At 37.9% G+C, this 19,970-nt stretch overlaps 1 protein-coding gene across 2 annotated transcripts in view; it reads left to right on the plus strand.

The window, feature by feature from the left end:
• The first annotated feature begins 4,022 nt into the window (after positions 1-4,022).
• Positions 4,023-19,970, plus strand: part of LOC763209 (protein FAM49B) — a 35,746-nt gene continuing 19,798 nt past the window's right edge. Inside the window, exon 1 of one of the 2 annotated variants that reach the window (XM_030983080.1) lies at positions 4,023-4,275. The gene's annotated coding sequence lies outside the window, so the exon portion shown is untranslated. The remainder of the gene's footprint in view (positions 4,276-19,970) is intronic. The other variant, XM_030983079.1, reaches the window with a different exon arrangement.

The following is a 19,970-nucleotide window of genomic DNA, read 5'->3' on the forward strand; positions in this document are numbered from 1 at the left end:
AGTTTATCATGCTAGTTTCTCACACTTCAAATAATGCTTGCTTCGAGTATGACGTACATGAACAATGCTAGATGCATGCTGGTATATCTACCTCAACAGGTAACTTGCATCACAATACAAACATCTAATTGCAAGTTTTCCCACACTGAAGAATAAGATCGGGTGGATAAAATGGTAACTGGGTCATTGAAGGTGAATTGCATTTACAGATGTGTTTAGGATACATGTCAAGTGAGAGACGTGACCTTTGACCTCAAAGTTCAAGTACAACTCTGCTGGAGTGGGTAGGCTGAACAAGCTGCAAAATTACTTCAAGGTTTTATTTTAGTCAAATTCATACTGTCAGTAATCTTTGAAAAGTTGAAATTTTAATGTATCTGGAAAATATCTGACAAACTAGTGAAATAGAGTATAATTATGTAGAAATATAAATATAGGCCTAGATTGGTGTAAGCCTGTAAAGAACGGCCTTGTACATGTAGGTCCTAGATACATGTAGCTCTGAAAATTTACTGAAAGATCTGTGCACACAAAAAAAAATGAAAAAAAATTCAGCCCTGAGAATATTTGCATGTTTTATTTTTATCTGAAAAGAACTTGTGTGGTTTCATGTACATGTCTGCATTTGTATGTCTGCATTTGTATGTATTCAAAGATGCTTTTTGCTAGGTCTTCATCAATAGATATATTGTAATGATTATATTTTATTGTGTGGTCTTTTATTATTAGGCGCACCCAACACGAGCATGTGCTTTCTGGTAATCCTAGCCTTCTTTCTCACATGCCAATGTAAATCCCTGAAAACGAAATAGATATACTTCTGAATAAAAAATTTCAAAAGGGGGGGGGGGGGGGGAGGGTGGAATACCCTACATACCTGGGGTACATTCATGTAAGGAATTAATCCCCTCATTATAATGCCTACAATTGATCAAGGTTAGGGGTTTCCCCTTTTTACAGAGCTTAGGGATTGATTTTGTTTGCTTTCTGCAATCAATAAAAGAAGCCATGCCAATAGTTTCCTTATATGGTCTTTGACTATTAAAAGGGTGTTTTCTCTCTCTCACAGTCTTTACATTGTGCTAGTCTGGCATTCAGGCTGAGTGAGTTATTCTCTTCTGATGGAAAATGAAAATAAAATGGGTCTGACGTATATAAGACTATCATTACTCCCCTGGTTCTTTAAGAACTTTTAGTACAGGCATTAATAGGTGGAATAGTCTACTTCTTGCTGTGCAATTAATTATACTTTTGAGTTCTGACTTCTGACTGTGATGAAAAAAAGTAATTGGAACAGAACTTGATGAATAATTCTGTCTGATTGTTCAAGACTACAATTGAATGAATAGATCGGCTAAACAGATTTTAATGATTTGTGAGTAGCCGATGAGTAATGAGCGAAATATGAATAAATTGGTCCCTTCGAGTGCACAAGAATGAAACATGTACAGGTGTGTTATTACTATTGAAACCATGAGATTTGCTGTATTTTTTTGAAAGCTTGCCTTTGTCAAGAAAAAGTATAATACATGCTGAGCATTTTAGAAGATGTTATACTCATTTTTAACCTATCTAAATTATGAAGTTTGATTAGACGATTATCAGAGCATTGGGGGGGGGGCACTTGGATTATGGATTCTTTGTGGACCTTTTAAAGGCAAATTGGTCAACTTTAGATATCTCTAGCTCTTGTTTTCCTCTCCGATTTGAGGAGGAAGAAGAATTGTTTAATAATAGCTCACTTTGAACATCCTTGACACATCACAAAGTTTGTACATGATATGCAGTTATATGCAAATATTTTCAAAGGGATATTGAATGTAGATCGGCCTATATAAGCTAAGGAAATGTCGTCCAATCAACCTTCCAAATTACAAGTCATGTTTGCAGATTGCAGAGTATGTTACATCAGGCCCGTCTTCATCAGCTTGAATTTGCCAAATAACCCGCTATTTTCAGACTCGGGATATTGACCTGTAGCTCAAAATTGCGTCTGCACCAGACCGATACACTCATCATGACAGTAAAAAAAATACACAGGGGCTCAGGGCAAATTTCCCCCCGAAATGCCCCAAAGAGCCCCCGTAAATTTGCATAGAGTTCAATGCAAAATAAATTTTAGAGTGTTATTTTTATGCAGGCAAGCTTGAAAAGTAGCCCCCGAAAAATAAATATTAATTTTTTCCCTGCATCATAAACTAGCTCGGACGGGCACATATTAAATAGCTAGTTGGGAAATAGCGGAATATTTTGGATACAACCAGGAGCACACTATCCAAAGGGAGTTTGGGGAGTTTTCCCCATGGGCCACTCAATATTTTGGCTTGAGGGTTGGTCCATTTGTGGTCCGAGGGCCGGTTGATCATGATTATATATTGTGAGAAGGCAGGTCACATCAATACCCCCTACCACATTTCAGTCCTAGTCCGCCCCTGAAAAGGGTCCATAATGATGACATGGACCCCCTAGAGCAAAAATGTACCTATTATTGGTGATAGAAACCCTGCAAGGCCTTTATGACTGTTTTGTATGAACATGTACGTGTATGAAGGTTAGGTTTAAAGTCCATGTTTGTTCTGAGGCTCTACTCCCAGCCTTGTTGTGTTTGTATTAAATGTAGCATAGCAATAATATGGAACTCTGAACATTCAGAGCAGTTTGTTATTATAATTCTTATAAAAAGATTGGTGACTGTTACCCTTTAATGTATGGAGGTTAGGTTTGAGTCCATGTTTGTTCAGAGGTTCTACTCCCAGCCTTGCTGTCTGAGGTGTTTTTGTGTGACATGTGTTTGTATTAAATGTATCATAGCAATATGGAACCCTGAACATACAGAGCTAATTATTATTATAATTTTTTTATTCTAATGGGTGATTGTTACCCTTTAAAGCCTATCTGTACTAGTTTGGCCAGGAGGGATTAGACCTCCCTGCATGGTCACGACAGGTGGCTATCCCATCAAATCAGCTCTCAATTAACATAAGAAAAAGGGGACCATGGGGGAGCAACTGTCACCGCTTAGGCATTGTCTGCATATAGAGGGCGAAAGTAGCTACAAGTAGTACAGTGGGCCTTTAATGTATGAAGGTTAGGTTCAAGTCCATGTTTGTTCTGAGGTTCTTCTACTCGATCCCAGCCTCGTTGTCTGGGGTGTGTGTGCATGTGTTTGTATTGTGATCAATGTTGATTGGATTACCATGTGAACTAGCTGACTGTTGGTCTCAGACAACACTTCCTTCATTTGAACAAGTGCAGGTACTGTACTCACATACATATGTGTGTTCATGTTGGCCTACATGTAAATATATATGTGGGACTTTGCACATTACTTATGCCGAGGTCACATCAATGCGTTGAGCCTATGCGTTTCCATTTTGATGTGAAAACCGGAGAAACAACTGACATCAATATACATTTACATGTAGCTATGCTGTGTTTTCCATGCGTTTTAGGGGAAACAGAACGATAATGCATAGGCCCAAGAAAATTGTGGACTTATTCAAATTTTTTAAGTTCCGTTGCATTTCCACATCGAACTGGTATAGATGATAGAGACAGTATCGAAGTGACATTGAAAATTAGCATACTTTGAAATAGGAAGGTAATCTAGAATGCATTGTAGGGTATTCATAAGCATATACCGGTAATGTACAATTCATACCTAGTTGCAGATACAAACATAACAGAGGGTATGAGCTTGTAGACTATACTCAATCTTTATTGGCTAGTCTTTACTCAGTACACAATAGTTGTTGTTTATAAAGTGTCAAATAAAGTGCCTGTGCTTGTAGAGTAGTTCATACTTTACATGTATGTTTCATACTAACAAGTACAAGTCACAGTCCAGCGGTTGTACAGAGAAAGTCTGTCCGTCCGTCCGTCCGAATCCCCTATACAAGAAATCCTTAGGGTATTGTGGTAGGATGTATTAATAGCAATCTTTCAGGAAAGGCCGCTAATGGCCCGACTCCGTGGTTAGGTGAGCTCTGTAGGTAGGAAGTGGACCTCCACACATCATTGAGTGATCGTCCGTCCGAACAAGCAGTCGTGTGCTCATCGCTTCCTATAGAAACTAATTTGTCGAGGGTAGATCAAGTTTATACAGCGTACGACTGGTGGTACTGCTGCAATACCTTTGTGAAGCTGTTTGGAATACCTGTACTTGGTATATTGTGGGATCTGCAGACTCCTTTTGGATTTTGGATTATTACAATCTAATCTTGGACTTTATTGGGAAGTTGTAATTGCCTGGTATAAAACACAGACACTTGGTTGGTGAGTAAACTAGTTAGCATTCATATTGTAGAGTGCAGTGCAGGCTATGTATACCTACTTTATATATACTCCTTGTATTTACTTTTCGTCAAATTATACAATATTCACAGCCATGTCTGTCTATAGTTTCATACGACAGCCTACACATATACCAGTACCGTACATACTATAGAATATGAATAAGATGTACGGTATGAAGAAGCACATTGTATGATCACAAACTCTGTGTATGTACTGTATGTACATTGTAAATGTTGCACAACTTCAAGTACCAGTATAATTTCTTAGAAGTTTAATTTTGTTAACCTCCTTATCAAATACAAGCTGCAGTAATTGTATTTCTACTACCGGTACATGTTCATGTAAGGGCTCAATGACTGGAGCCAAGCTCAGTGGTGGTGGTAGTGTGTAAAAGAGCTGCAATATGAATTTCCCAGAATGTAACTGCTGAATATTGTTGTGAGAATTTTTGTTTTGTTTTTAATTTGTTGTTGTATTAATTGTGCAATTTCGAATGATAGCGAGTGCAGGTACCCAACAGACAATTGTTGATAGTGGTTCACACCAGGGGGTGTTTTCATAAAGCCTTTTTCGATTACAAATGACAAAAATCAGTGGCAAATCTGCTGATAACCAATCAGAAGCAAGGATTTCACTAGCTTATAACAAAAACTCATTTAACTGTCATTTCTCACTGATGACAAGTTTGTGAAACACCCCCAGCAGTCCTTGTAAGGGGAGTTTCCAAATAGGCATTACCAAATTGGTTGGCTGCTCCGATGATGCTATGTATCACTAATCTATTAAAAAACACAATGTAACTTAAAGGTAAAGACAAGTTTGGAAACGCCCCCTTCTCAAAGAATGAAATGGAAGCTCTTATATTACCAATCATGTGAAAGAATATGTTTTGACTAATACATGATAACAATTTTGCCGGGAAACCGCCTACTAATCAATATATTTGGTAAATTAGTTTATCTATTAGGACCAAATAAATAATGCGCATGTGTCGCGCACGTGTGCGTAGTCCCATATACATCTTTCTGTGTACAGTGCTTGTAACTTTACGAAGACTGGGCCAAATTTCTTATCATTTTGATGATTCCAGAACCTTGCGGTACACACCAATACTTATATGTACATGTATATGCTAGATGATCAACATTTTCTGATCGATTCCACAACGTTTCTTTCACAATGCAATCGCATGACCAGAACTGGTCTTTATCTTTAACATTTCTAGTACAATTTACAATAGTATAAAACTTGAAATGAGTGGCAAACAACCTACTTGTATATCTACTATGTGCCATTTTATTTTCTATAATTAGAAAGGAGCTTTGTACTACAGGAACCACAAGTAGTTTCTGATGAGAATTTCTTTGATTCAGGATAGATACAATGTAGATAGATAATGCACTCAACCACAGTGGCTATTCATAAGCCTTTTGCTCTTTGTTCTTTTCTAAGCGTTTCAATCAACGACTACAATATAGCAGGAAATCACACCAGGAAGAAACATACACCGTCATGTAAAGCGTTATAGAAACCTGGACGGCTCTTGTAGTCTGTTCATAATGAAGGAAATCTATATGAAACCTGTATTAAAAGAAACGTATAAAGAATCGTGTAGTGAAAGGAGTGTACATACTAGGAAACAAGATCATATAAAGGAACATTGTATCAGAAACTAATTTTAAATAGGTCAATGGACTTTACAGCTGGCCAATCATCTGCATGTGTTTACATTAAGCCCCGCCCAGCTATACGATTTCTGTACGATATGACGTGCATTCAGACTAAAGCGAGAACCTGATTCTTAATTGAGTTTTTGTTTGAAACGATGCTCAAACATGCATTCTGATGTTCAAAATTTCTTTACACAACTGTTGGTTCAGACTTTAAAAAACGTAATAACTTCCTGTAGAGCTATCTATAGGAAACCTGTCTATAAAGACCACCCAATGGAGACAAGAAAAGTGGTATTTATATAGCCAGATAGTGTAAAGGAACCTGTACTCCTTTAGTACATGTTTCAGTGAGAAACCACTTTCAAGGGAAACAAAAAAACGTGGTCTTTGTATACAGGTGGTCGCTAAACCAGTTTTGTCTGTTCAACGTTCAAACTACAAAAAACGTAATAACTTACTATAGAGCTTTCTATACGATTCTCATGTGATGAGCTCTTGGGAGTGTGAACGTGGGGTTAATGTAAAGCCTGTACGGCTCGTAGTCAGGGATAGGAAATGGGTTATGAAGGAGGAATAGACAGGATATCGCAGAACTCGTTAGCAATACAGATGACCCTCTTGACCCAATTTCCTCTTCATTTGCAGGTGTGTTCACATAGTAAACTGTGATTGTACTAACAGTGTCGTACCCTGTTTAAATATAAGTGTGAACATTGCTGATTTTTAGATGACCCTCTTGACCCAATTTCCTCTTCATTTGCAGGTGTGTGTTCACATGTTAAACTGTGATTGTACTAACAGTGTCGAATCCTGTTTAATTATAAGTGTGAACATTGCTCGTTTTTAGATGACCCTCTTGACCCAATTTCCTCTTCATTTGCAGGTGTGTTCACATAGTAAATTGTGATTGTACTTACACTGTCATACCCTGTTTAAATATAAGTGTGAACATTGCTAATTATTAGATGACCCTCTTGACCCAATTTCCTCTTCATTTGTAGTTGTAGGTGTGTGTTCACATTAGGGCTGTGCTCAACAGTGTAATGAGGTACCCGAGTACACTCCCAGGCTCACAGGCGAATACTCGAATATTCGGACGCCATGTTTTTTATAATTTTTTTGATTTTTTTTTTTGAATTTTTTTGAATTTTTTTTTTTTTTTTTTTTTATTTTTTTATTTTTGGATTTTTTGGATTTTTTTCTTCTGTTTTTGCCACTACCATACCACTCAGCAGTTTCTCAGGTCCCTCGCTGAAAACGCATGCAACTTTACTTTGAGTTGCAGTTGAAGGCGCCAATTTAATAAGAATAACAGTAAACAATGCTGTTTTAAAAACCAAAGATGGCAGAATAATCCATTTTCCTCCAAGTCCAAACAGAATCTGGACATTTGGTCCCAGTTTCTGAAAGGTGAGTTTGACAGTGCTTGAGTTGGGAAACATTTTTACCGATGGTACCATGCCAGCGGACGCTGCTCTCCCTGGCACGGGTAAGCGTGGGCCTGGACATTTTTTTTTTTTTTTTCATTTTTTTTTTTTGCGGCCGAATATTCGGGTACGAGAAATCGTACCCGAGTAGTTGTCAACCGTTCGGGTACTCGAGCATTCGACTACCTGTCGCAGCCTTAGTTCACATGGTATTAGCCATGATTGTATTAACCGTGTCGTGCCCTGTTTAAATACAAGTGTGAACATTGCTCGTTTACAGATGACAATCTTGACCCAATTTCCTCTTCATTTGCAGTTGTAGGTGTGTTCACACGGCAAGTTGTGATTGTACTAACAGTGTCGTACCCTGTTTAAATATAAGTGTGAACATTCATACCAATCAGGTGAAGACAAAAAAAAAATTAATTGATCATTAATCATCAATTATTACCAGTAACTCGAAACCACTAGTTGATACTTTTACTATCCCATTTAATGAACTCTCAAAGCAGGTTTAAAAAACAAAACAATTGGGAGACAGGTGCTTTAGAAATGAACTGGTTAAGGAATATGATTTTCCTGTTTCACACAACCGACACCTTGGTTGAATACACTGTAGTTTTGGTGCCAAATCTAATTTCAGTCCTGTATATCGTCAGTTGGAGCAAAAAGGGTGTTACTTCATATGCGTTCACACAGATTTAAGTGATGCCCTTTTGGCTCTGATCAGGGGGGGGAGGGGCGGGGGTGTTTCATAAAGCTGTGCGTAAAGTTATGAATGACTTAACCAATGACTTCAATATGAAGAGCTAAATGGGATTCTCAAATCCTTTTAATTGCATTCAGCTGTGCGTAAAGTTACGAATGACTTTACCAATGACTTCAATATGAAGAGCTAAATGGGATTCTCAAATCCTTTTAATTGCATTTAAGCTAAAGTTGAAATATGCAGATGTAGATGAACCTTATCATTATTAACAATTTTAATGCAAAATGTATTTTGGGCTACAATTTAATTGAGATTATGGGAAATACAGTCACACTTTTTTAAAACATCAGGAAAAACTTTGAGAATCCCATTTGGCTCTTCATATTCAAATCATTTGTAAAGTCATTCGTAACTTTACGCACAGCTTTATGAAACACCCCCCCCCCCCCCCAGGTGATATATTTCAGCCGTATGACCGGTAACAAGGTAGAATACAATGAACTGTCACTGAATATTTGTTTAAAAGGGGCTGGTGAGGGAATACAATAAATGCACCTACATGGGTATTGTTTAATTGTTGATTTGTGTGAGCAATGTCAATTGCTAATAACAATTGCGCAAGGTTATATCTTTAAGGAACCGGTGGTGTGCGAATTATGTAGGGCACGAATCGGTCACGGGGAATTTTGTGTTTGATAAATGCGTGTAGAATGGTATTTTCACTTTAGGCGTTCAAAGAAATTGTGATACCAATTATCAATTGGGCATATTTCACGATGTAAGAATTTGGAAAACTTGCATGCATGTTGTAGTGAGTGGTTTCTATGAAAAGAAGGTGGGGGAAAACTGTTTTTGAATGGTTATCATGGAACGCTGCATTTGAACAATAATTTGCCTTTCATTTTGACTGTGTGTGGTAACTTTGCAGTGCATTCTATTGACTTGGATTCTCACATACATGTATGTAGAATAATTGAAAGAGATATTAACATGTTTGTAGTTCTTTATACATGGGGAAAAATGGGGGATAACCTAATATACTTATTGTATACAATGCAAGTGGGCTCATGAAATACTGGGTATTAATTTAGGACTGCACATATTTTTGGTATATAATTGCACGGCAGTCAGTTTACCGGTAGTCAGAAATGTGTAACTTTAAAATCAAAGGCTGTTTGTTAAACTCATTCTTTTAAAGCGTATCTGCAATAGTTTGGCCAGGAGAGATTAGACCGCCCTGCAAGGTCACTGGACAGGTGGTTATCTCATCAACTCAGCTCTCAATTAACATAAGAAAAAGAGGATCATGGGGGACCAATGATCACCGATTAGGGATTGCTTAATATAGAGAGGGCGCAAGTAGCTATAAGTAGTGCAGTGGGCCTTTAAAATCAAAAGCTGTTTGTTAAACTCATTCTTTTAAAATGATGCTCAGTCGAACTGTGTATTACCATTTACCACATGATAGTACCATAACATTGACAGTTATTGGACTGAATTTGTTCTCAATGATAAATTTGCAGTGAGGGACCCAATCTGGCTGTATGGTTCTGTTCTTTACAATCCGATTTTATGCAGAGATACCGGTAATTTTCAGATATATTTAAACATTCAAATTTAATAGTGTCTAAAAGCTAACAACGTGACAAGTCTGTAATGTGTGTTTTACAAAAAAAAAAGACATATAATGAATACTTAGTGGTATATAACTCCTATATGTACAACTTGTAAAATACAGTACATATACATGTACAGGTGTATAGTGTTCAAGAGAGATATCCTTGTTTACATTGTAAAAGGTACGTCTACAGTTGTACATATATAATATGGGAATAACACTGAGAATTCATTCAGCCCTTGTCCTGTGTGCTAACAATTAGATTTCAACTTCTCTGCAGGTAGCAATTTAGATAATATTGAAATTCAGCTTTGGAACGATGGGAGGGGGGGGGGGGGGGCAGAGGGGCAGTGTAAATACATGTATGTAAGCAAATTTATGAGGCCTGCAGGTATGATATACAGCATGTAGGACCATTTACGCGGCCGAAACACCATTTTGAAAAAAATCACTACTGGAAAAACACCCCCAAAACTGTCAATGTTTGTTCTTTCTGATTATTTGTAAAGATTAAAGGTAAAGACCAGTATTGGAAATGCCCCAATTTCAAAAAATGAAATGGAAGCTCTCATTACCAATCATGTGAAAGAATATGTTTTGACTAATACATGATGATAAAAAATTTGCCAGGAAACCGCCTAATAATTCATATATTTGGTAAATTTGTTTCTCTCATGGTCTGTGAGAGATATAGGGTAGTCCCATATACATCTTTCTGTGTATAGTGCTTGTAACTTTACGAAGAATGGGCAAAATTTCTTATCATTTTGATGATTCCAGAACCTTGCAGATGCTAGATGCTAGATGATCAACCTTTTCTGATCGATTCCACAACGTTTCTTTCACAATGCAATCGCATGACCATAACTGGTCTTTACCTTTAAAAGAGAGAGATTATCAATGTATCCCATATGTGGCACACAATCTACCATCACACCCTTGCAAAATTTCTACAAAATATTTAAAAAAATTACTGGTTGCCTGGTAAATCTCTCTTGTAATTCTTAAATCCAGCCTTCTGTGCTTGTTGTACTGTACATGAGACTATGAGAGCCAGAAGGGACCCGTTTCACAAAGCCTTTTTTCAATGACGAATCTGCTGACAACCAATCAGAAGCAAGGATTTCAGTAGCTTATAACAAAAACTGTCATTTGTCACTGATGACAAGTTTTGTGAAACGGGGGCCCAGACTTGACACTCTTTTTGCTCTCAATGGACGATTTATGAACGAGGACAAGCTTACATTGACCTGGATACCTGATTGCTTTATGACTAAAGCCATGTAAATTGATGAGCGGTCATTTTGACCCTTATGAATGCTTGTTTTGATTGCATTTCCCTGTACGAAAGGACAGCGGTTTGTAATCACCATCATGCAACATTTTGATGATCATGGCATCTATTTATAGCCTTATAGTAGTTTGCTGTCCCAATAAATGATTTGGACTTGACATTAAACCAGGTATTCTGCCCACACATAACAGCTTTCTGAATGATTTTTGATGTTTATCTTCCTCATTATGCATGAGTCACAGAAGGAAATTGATGTACATACATGTATATTAAGTAATTATTCTTAAACACTCTGTTTTTTATTTATGCAAGCCATATAAGGAGATTTGTTCAATATTTTTGCCGTAATTTTCATAATCCCAATTCCTGAAATTTGAAACCAGACCCCCTATACGAATAGTTAAATATAATATCAAAACTGTGAGATAAACCAGTCTGTTCGGAGCCAGAAGGGCGTTAACTGTGTGTTAATGTATCTGAATGAGTTAATGCCTTTCAGCTCCAAATGCAAAATACATGTATCCTATTGCATACATGTAGTTCTGATATTTTAAAATCGTGTTTTGACTGTACGTGAACATGTGGAGTGTATAGTTTGAAAAGGAAACCAGGGAAACATAATGAATTTTGCAATATGAAGTACCTAGCATTTCACCCCCCCCCCCCCTCCCCTCCTTGAATGTATTAAACCTAATGAATGGCAGTCAATCGAAGGAGTATATTGCTGCCGACAAGCAGCGCGCTACATCCCTTATCCCCTCAGCGGCTAGCTTCAAGCTCTGTCGGATCACAGCATTCATGCTATTTCTTTCAATATGCCGTAAATCCCTGGACCGAGAATCGAGACACGTCCGATATTGCCAATTTTAACGCCACTTTCCTTCTCTGCCTATTACCCAGAGCGTGCAGGAAAGGCAATAATGAATATCATATCATCTGCGTAGAGCGGGAAAGACATTAACTATGTGTTAAGAAATGGGAGGCAGTGCATCTCTAGCTCTCCACAGACTATCGTGTAATGGTACATTCTTGTATTGGGCATTTTGGATTGGCTATAAAAAAAGGAAATCTCTTTTATAGCTTCATAGCAAGTCCCCCCCCCCCCCCCTATTAGATTACATGTATGTGAGCGATAGTTTCCTAGTGCTCTTGTAGATGAAGTTTCCAAACCTAGAACCGCTCTCTGCCCTTGCCTGCCTACCGGGTATGTTTCTTTTGATTTTTTTTTAAATCACTGCATAGAGTGAATTACAGGTACCTAAATGGAATAGATATTAGAGTTAAACGATGTTAATCAGTTGAAAGAAGTATTTCAAGGGATATTTACATGAAAGTAATCAGATTTACTGCACTTAAAAAAATAAACATGCAAATCTATACCCTGCATGTGCAAAATGTAAATGCACACTGCCATATTGGATTATTGGTACATCAATTCCATCTATGTGCTCTGCACTTTTGATACTTATCCATTCCACTCCCTCTCTCTCTTTTTTCCTTTCAATTTTTTTTCCTTTGCCCCGTAGACTTTGTCCCCTTCGATCATAATTCCTCTTGACTCGAAAGAAACATGAAAGCTCTTTCCTTCCCCTCCTACCGGATAGAATTTCAGATTTTGAGATGAGGTTCTTAGTATTCACGGGGCATCAGCCCTAACTCACTCCTAAGCCTGGGCATTGTATGGAAGAACATGAACCAATTTGGCAACCTAGCCATTGTCATGAATACAGAAGAGTTTGTATTATGAGAGTTCGTATTGAGCATGTTCATATACCTGTATGGCATGTTCACATTGCCTTTGAACTTTAGTAGTGTGAAAGTGGTGCTGAGCCCTTTTTGCACAAAGTTTGACCGGGAATGTGTGCATGTTGGACTAATTCCCCTCTGTTACGGAATTGAAAATGTGAAGGCATGAAGTAGTTTGATTGGGACTGTACAGCTAGGTTAAAATGTCAGAATCCCATTCTGCTGGTATGCAGTAAACACTAGCAATGTTTCTAAAAAGCTAGAAATCAAGGTTTAACCAGATTTGTATGCCAGTGTTTTCGGGCTATGCATAGGCTAAATTCTCAAGAACCTATAGTCCCTAGTATGTGATTTAATTGTAAAACCTTCCTATCGGTTATTAGCAATTGTTAAAACCATACACATGATTTCTTATAGCTAGGATATATAGCAATTGCATTAAAGCTCATGTGATGTGATATCAAAATAGATATCAATTTGTTCCCTTTTAATCTTCACTATCTATGACCCCTTTCCGAAAGGCTACCTGTACTTCTGCCCAAGTTCACTCTGCAGTCATTGCTCTCCTTGTATCTAGATTGACTGTCATTGCCGAGATAAATGTTTCATGGTAGCAATAAATGTCAGTAACATGTCCGCTCCATGCTGCGTGATAGCCCGTTATTAGGCCTGTCTTCATCGGCTCGAGTTTGCCAAATAACCCGCTATTTTAACTATCCCGAGCACAAATTAACCAATTAATTGATGTCTACATCAGCCCACAGTTGCAAGTAACGGGATATTTGGTTGAGAAAATATCCCAAGAAACTATGGTCTTGTTTCCAAAATAATGAAATAGCAGGCTAATTTGCGCCCCTCCGAGCTAGTTTGCGCCCATCCAAGCTAGTTTGCAATAAGCGTATCAGTCTGGTGAAGATGCAATTTTGAGCTTCGGGGTAGTATCCCGAGTCCTAAAATAGCGGGATATTCAGAAAACTCGAGCTGATGAAGACAGGCCTATTGAGGATTCAAACATAATTAGCCAGGTTCACATGAGTCCGCCAACTTCAAGATTAGCTTGTGGTTTGAAGGACATGCTTGTAATTTCTTAACCTAAAGTGTACTTGCAGTTTTTTACCATGAACTGATGGCTAATCCCCAAAACATCCACTTCATGTGGTACAATGTAGTTTAAAACTCTGGGCAGTCATTATTTTGCTGCTGTTTGAAGCTTGAACATTGAGCATTGTTGATAGTGGGTCATTGTTTGTGAACTTCAAGGATTTAACACTTACAGTTCCAATTTTATGAAGATTTGCTCACATACATGTACAGTTTGAATTTATGATGATGATGCTATGCGAACATAGCTATTGTGGTAATAAATGTCAGTTACATCTTTGTGTCATGCTGGGTGATAGCCGTTATTAGGTAGAGGATACAAACATAGGGAATGCCAAGAATCGTTTCCATCATGTGTAATTTACGAGAGTGGGCCAGGTCAATTGCCCGTTGCACAGATTAATAATAATAAATAATATTTGGTCCTTGTATAGCGCATATCGCATTACATAACCTCTCTATGCGCTTCCAAAGAGCTTTGATTGTTATGTTGCTTTGATTGTTATGTTGCTGGTTTATTTCTAGTCAAGGAAGTAGCAGCCTAGCAGGACATGCAGAGATTTCAGATCAAAATGAGTCCCCCTCCCATCTGGGTCCATTTATCTTCTTCTCTCTTTCATTAAATGTGTTTCATTTAATGGTCAAGGTTTGTTAATTGGTTAATTTTTGTAGAAACTTTCCCCTCTCATAATCTCCTTCAGAGAGAAAGAGAGAGAGAGGGGGGGGGGTTGAGAGGGGTCTGGATGGATGGAAGAGGGGCGCGGAAGAGGGAAAGAAAGAGAGATGGATGATTTAAACTCAAGACTAAACAAATTTGATTTGTATGAAGTGTTTTCATTGCATGGATATATAGGTACTAATATTAATCTGCATGTACTTTACAATGAATGGCCAAGGGCTAGGTGGAGCCAGGCCCATAAGTTAGATTATATATTTATTTACTTTCATTCACTCCATGTACAAATTATATACAGCATTTATTGCATCAAACTCTTTTGACATAATATATCTGATTCAAGCTACGTGTAGAAAGGCATTGTTCAGTCACCCTGTGTATGCAATGATTGGGATGAAATACCCTTTTGACTCTCAGTCGACAATATCACGTAATGAGCTTCATTTGAATTTCATCCTCATAAAACCCATTTACAGATAATTTGTAAATAGGCCTATATTCCATTCAGGCGTAATTGGTCTTGACGTTGATTCAAATCACGTACCGGTCTGCATAATTAATTACAGCGTTTGATTCGTGATGATGGTCATTTTTTATTCAGGACCTCTGTGACCGTTGGGAATTAGGGTCCGTCAGAAAGGCCATCTGTCTTGTCTTATCTGAAGGATGGATTGATGAACTTTGTCGCTGCTCCAGGCTTCCAGTCATGAAACATATAGTGTGATTGTTTCGCAAAGACTAAGATGGACTTTAATTTTAAGTTGGACTTAAATATGGCAGGCCAGTTCTTGTCACTGTTTGCTCTCACCATTTACTGGGATTGGTCTCTCAAGGGACGTACAAATCAAAGCCACAAATCTACAGAATTTGTATTTTTTGTTAATTCATTATTGAAGGAACAATATCTAAAGATCATGACATTTATTTTAAAGCTTTCGTTCAAACTAATTCAAAGGCAACTATTATTTGCTTTTGATGCTCAATAATTTATTCATCAACCCAATCCATTTCAGGAGGGGGGGGGGGGCTCTTCACCTCTAGGTTTCACATGCCTTTTGTCAGTGTCGAGAGGCAGAAAAGCACCAACCCTTTTTAAAGACAATTTTAGCACACTTCACCTTCAAGAAATGATTTATAGTACGAGTACAGTAGGCCAACAGGAATAGAAACAAGTATTATAATGTCCTTCATGTAAAATGAATCTCTTTTATTTACATTTTAATGTGAAACTAAAGCAAGCAAGTGCACTATCCACAACTTCACATCACCTGTTTAGAGCCAGAAAGGAGTTAAATCTCTGTTATAAGTACCCTCCCTTCTGGATCTCAACAGTTAAAGTTTGCTCACATACAAAATATATATATATATACATGTATTTAGTTACTGATGAGCCTTCTGGCGAAACAGTCTGTATAACTCGTACCAATAAAGTGTAACCTTCCAACTCCTATATCTATATACTGTACATGTATATATATATATATATATATATATATATTACGACCACCTGTCTATAAAGACTTAATAAAGTAAATTATAATTATTGTGGATTAGCACACACTAGGTGTAGCTCTCCACAGGGCTCTTAATATTTGCTATTTTCATTGTATTAATGTATCGCTTGTATCTGTACTTGTTATCATTTGCTTAAGCTAGTTATCTAGATGCAGCTAGACCTTTTTCAGGGCGTTTATGCTTGTTTCTGGGTATCTTAAGTTAATACAATTTTTGGCAACATTACCTATCTTAGTCAAGGCAAGAAGCTATGGCTGCCTGCACATTGTAAGTACATGTACTATTTTGTCTATGTGTAATGTAAGTCTTTGTATGTGTTAAGTACATGCACTGTACCAGAACTTTTACACAATGGGATTCTTTCATCTGTGCCTGCTTGTTGCTGTGTGTCTACATATTTGCCTGAATGGACCTAAGCACTACAATGGAAAGCCATCTGGTCATCCTCTTGTTCAGCAACCTTACACTAGAAAGCAGTTTCTACAAAGAAGGGTCTCCTACAGCTCGAACTGTGATGCCACCTTTCAGGTCGAGTTATTACAAAATGGAGACATTGAGCCAAATCCCGGTCCTGACAGGCAACCGTCTACGACATCACACATCACTGGAACTGGCGATGTTCGTCCCCCTGAGATCTCTTCTAAACCTAAAGTGAAGTATACTTCAATGGAGCTTCTACAATGGAAAGATTGTAAGTTACCAATATCTCGTTGTGTACTTAGGACCATCAGATATCTTGGAATTTATAAGCGTAAAAAGAAAACCAGAAGGGGAACGCATGGCAGTCGTCATAAGAAGACTTCTTATTGTGAACATTACTCCATTCCTGTTATTATTCAGCCACGTACGGGCCTACAGGCCCAGTCACAGAGTGAAGTTTGCTTGAATCAACGACAAATTATTCAAGCAAACTTGACTGTTGTGAAAACTGTTCCTCATTTTACTAAGCTGTGTACCTTAAACATGAGATCTGTCAGGAATAAAATTTCAGCATTCACTGACTTCGTTATTGAGAATGACTTTGACATAATAGCTATTTGTGAAACGTGGTTGAGAGATGGTGACAACGCTGTTATTAGCAGAATTACTCCTGATGGTTACAGCTTTCAACATAGACCTAGGGAGGAGAAGTCTGGAGGAGGAGTTGGTCTCTTGTTTAAATCATCTTTGTCTATAACTGTTCAGCAGGTTACACCGTACAGGTCCTTTGAGTGTCTTCATGTACTGGTTACAAGTGACTCCCGTTCAGTTAGGCTCATCATCGTTTATCGTCCAGAAGTTTCTGATAACCAAGGGCGTCACCTACCATTTGGCATATTCCTTGATGAGTTCGGCATGATGTTAGATACATACCATCTTGGCTCTTCTGAAGTCTTGTGCACAGGAGATTTCAATATTTGGGTTGATGATGAAACTAACAGAAACGCAAGGCAGTTTCGTGATCTGTTGTCTATGTATGGGATGAGGCAACATGTTCTGGAATCGACACATCGCTGCGGACACACATTAGATCTTTTTATATCTCGAGAATCAGGAAATGTTCTCTCGGATGTCGCCATTCTACCGGGACTGTCAGATCATTTTGCAATCCAGTGCAACCTACTTCTAAGGAAACCTAAACCCATTCGTAAGTCCATTGTCACTCGTAACTTAAAATTAATGGATCGTCAGGAGTTTCAAACTGGTGTCCATGCTGCGTTATCTTCCACCGATTTTAATCATGATACTGTTGATTCATGTGTTGCACAGTATGAGAACTCTCTCCACAGTTTACTTGATAAACTTGCTCCAAAGAAGACTCGAATTATTGTTATCAAACCTCAGTCACCATGGATGACTGATGACATTCGTAGCGCAAGACGCCTTCGACGGAGACTTGAGCGGCGTTGGAGGTCTTCTAGAATCCCTGCCGACCGCATTCTCTACATGAAACAGAAGCAACATGTGTCTCATCTTATAGACCAAGCACAGAAACAGTACTATTCTTCTTCCATTGATGATTGTTCAGGAGACCAGAAACGTCTGTTTAGAATTATTAATAAGTTATTGGACAGGAAGAAGGATCCATTATATCCCAACACTGATAATGATCATAATCTTGCTAATCGTTTTTGTGATTATTTTGTAGATAAGTTAAAAAGTATTCGAGAAGAGTTAACTGATTTAAGTTCTTACAGAAATACTGACACCCTTTTAGAAATTGTTCCTGTCCCTTCTACTGGCATGTCAGAATTCACTCTCGCCACATGTACTGAAATTAGAAAAATCATCATGAATTCCCCTGTGTCTTCTTGTGATTTAGATCCGATACCAACTTGTCTAATTAAAGAATTTGTCAATGACTTTGTTCCTTATATCACTCAGATAGTTAATAAATCTCTAAAGTGTGGATTCTTTCCCCATTGTTTACAACATGCCCTCATAAAACCCCTTCTGAAAAAACCCTCTCTTAACAGACAAGATTTGAAAAACTACAGACCAATTGCTAATCTAAAATACTTAGGCAAGCTAATAGAAAGAGTTGTTTCCGGTAGACTACAGTCTCACTTAAAGAATACGAGTTTGCAAAATCCTTTCCAGTCAGCATACAGGGAGATGCATAGCGTGGAAAGTGCATTGTTACGGGTAAACAATGATGTATTAATTGGTATGGATAATGGAAATGTCTCTGGTTTAGTACTGCTTGATCTCAGCAGTGCTTTTGATACCATTGATCATTGCATTTTGCTAAAGAGATTAAAGGAAATAGGTCTCAATGGTATAGTATTAAAGTGGTTTATGTCATATCTTTCTAGTAGATCACAAGAAGTTTGTATCCGTGATGCTACCTCTGCTTCAGTTAGTTTAGATTTTTCAGTTCCCCAAGGATCTGTTCTCGGTCCGCAATTGTTCAATGTTTATACTCTGCCCATACAGCATATTGTTCAAAAACACAGTATCAATTATCATATGTATGCAGATGACTTACAGCTTTATTTTATTTGCAAACCTGTCCAGATAGAAATAGATGAAAATGTGAAGAAAATTGAAAACTGTATAGCTGATGTAAGGAACTGGATGATTGAGAGTCGCTTAAAACTAAATGATGCAAAAACAGAATTCATTTTGCTTGGCAACAGTAGACAGCTCAGTAAAATTAAGGTTTCCCATGTTCAAGTTGGTTCTGCCCCTGTATCTCCTGTACATCAAGCTAGGAATCTTGGTGTAATATTTGATTCTGCCATGTCACTCGAAACCCATATTTCAAATTGTGTTAAACTGGCCAATTGTAATCTACGTAATATCCGTGCAATTAGGCAATATCTCTCACCTCAATCCACCCAACAGTTAGTACATGCTTTTGTTACTTCGCACCTTGATAATTGCAATTCATTACTCTTTCGACTACCCGCCAACCAAATTAACCGATTGCAAAAAGTTCAGAATGCTGCTGCTCGCCTTGTAACTAACACCAGAATATCATCACATATCACTCCTATCTTGAAATCTCTGCACTGGCTCCCTGTTCAACAGCGTGTGATATATAAAATTCTACTCTTAACCTATCGTGCACTAAATGATCTAGCTCCAGAATATATTTCATCCCTTCTATCACCCCACTCTGCAGGTCGTTCTGGTTTACGTTCATCACATAATATTAGACTTAAAGAAATACGTACCAAAAGAAATTGGGGGGATAGAGCATTTGCATCAGCAGCTCCTTCTTTGTGGAATAAGTTACCTTTTTTTATTCAGACGGCCAACACTCTCTCTACCTTCAAAACTGGGCTTAAAACTCACCTGATGCTCAATGCATATTGTTAAATTTCAATGTTCTTTTTATACAATGCATGCAAAACAAACAATCGCACTGTGCCACATTGTATGTAACTTGGCACCATGAAGTTGTATGATCTAATGCAAGCTAACATTTAA

This window comes from Strongylocentrotus purpuratus, unplaced genomic scaffold (genome assembly GCF_000002235.5).
Source record: "Strongylocentrotus purpuratus isolate Spur 01 unplaced genomic scaffold, Spur_5.0 spur5_scaffold_13, whole genome shotgun sequence".
In the NCBI taxonomy this organism is placed as follows: Eukaryota; Metazoa; Echinodermata; class Echinoidea; order Camarodonta; family Strongylocentrotidae; genus Strongylocentrotus; species Strongylocentrotus purpuratus.